Below are 1,687 nucleotides of genomic sequence, written 5' to 3'. Positions count from 1 at the left end.
TAAATCACATTCTTGTTTTCCTTTTGTACCTCAATTCCTCCCAGAGACCCCCTTTTAATACCTACAATATCTTTTTTGTCATATTCTTTGAAATTTATAAAATTGTTGTTTTATATCAAAAAACATTTATAATACTTATTTTTATTGTTATAAAATTTTATAAAATCCCTTACTGCTTTTAATATTCTTTCTTTGTTTAGTGATGTTTTGACTATTATGTGACAGGAGGAATTTCATTTCTGGTCCAGTCTATTTGGAGTTCTGTAGGCTTCTTTTATGTTTATAGCCATCTCTTTCTTGAGGTTAGAGAAGTTTTCTTCTATAATTTTGTTGAACATATTTACTGGCCCTTTAATTTGGAATCTTCACTCTCTTCTATACCTATTATCTTTAGGTTTGGTCTTCTCGTGTGTCCTGGATTTCCTAGATGTTTTGGGTTAGGACCTTTTTGCATTTTCCATTTTATTTGACTGTTGTGTCAATGTTTTCTATGGTATCTTTTGCTCTTCAGATTCTCTCTTCTATGTTTTGTATTCTGTTGGTGATACTTGTGTCTATGAGTCCTGATATCTTTCCTAGGTTTTCTAACTTCAGGGTTGTCTCACTTTGTGATTCCCATATTGATTCTATTTTCATTATTAGATCCTGGATGGTTTTGTTCAGTTCTTTCACCTGTTTGGTTGTGTTTTCCTGTAATCCTTTAAGGGAGTTTTATGTTTCCTTTTTATGGGCTTCTACCTGTTTACCCGTGTTCTCCTGTATTTCTTTAAGGGAGTTATTTATGACCCTCTTAAAGTCCTCTGTCATCTTCATGAGATATAACTTTAAATCAGAGTCTTGTTTTTCTGCTTTGTTTGGATATCTATGGCTCACTGTTGTGGGAGAACTGTGAGCTGATGATGCCAAGTAGCCTTAGTTTCTTTTGTTTATGTTCTTGCACTTGTTCTTGCCTTGTAGATATCTCTGGTATTAGCTGGTCTTGCTCTCTCTACTGGGGCTTATCCCTCCTGCAAGCCTGTCAGTACTCCTAGGAGACTAGTTCTCTTAGAGGGGAATTTGGGTATGAAGAGCTGTGGCACAGGGTCAGCTCTGGGCACTGATGGAAACCTGAAGGATCCTGTCCCTGGCTGTTCCTTGGTTCCTGTGTCCTGAAGACTCTGGGCTGGTCCCTCTCAGGCCAGGACTTTGAGCAGTAGTGGTGGTGTTCTCTGTGCACACAGGTATGCCAGCACTTCTGGGAGACCAGATCTCTCCCAGCAATATTTGGGTATGGAGTGCTGTGGCACAGGGTCCACTCTGGGAGCTGTGACATAGGATCAGTTCCTGTTGGGATTTGGGGTTCGGGTTGCGGCGGGCGCGTCTGCAGACACCAGGCACAAACAGCTCCACATTGAAGAGGTTTAATTAAGGGAGAGTGGGGACCGCGGTGCAGGAAGAGGGGAGAGAAGAAAAGAGAGGAGGGAGAGATGGAGGAGAGTACTCATATATATATATATATATATATATATGTCGTGACGTAGTAGGTACAGGTAAAGGTGGGAGCTGAACACAATGGATTCTGGGAATATGGTGGCCGTTGCCTTGATGACAGGTCTGTGGACCTGCCCATATCTGCCACAGTTTCTGGGTGCTAACATACCTCCCTTTTTTATATTATAAAGAGAAGAAAAGAAAAAGGGAAGGGGAA

At 40.6% G+C, this 1,687-nt stretch overlaps 1 pseudogene; it reads right to left on the bottom strand.

Moving 5' to 3' along the window:
- Positions 1-1,316: 1,316 nt before the first annotated feature.
- LOC116097637 overlaps positions 1,317-1,687 on the bottom strand; it is a 12,534-nt pseudogene continuing 12,163 nt past the window's right edge.

This window comes from Mastomys coucha, unplaced genomic scaffold (genome assembly GCF_008632895.1).
Source record: "Mastomys coucha isolate ucsf_1 unplaced genomic scaffold, UCSF_Mcou_1 pScaffold19, whole genome shotgun sequence".
Lineage (NCBI taxonomy): Eukaryota > Metazoa > Chordata > Mammalia > Rodentia > Muridae > Mastomys > Mastomys coucha.
The sequence above is the reverse complement of the archived record's forward strand: the minus strand, read 5'-3'. Positions and strand labels throughout refer to the sequence as shown.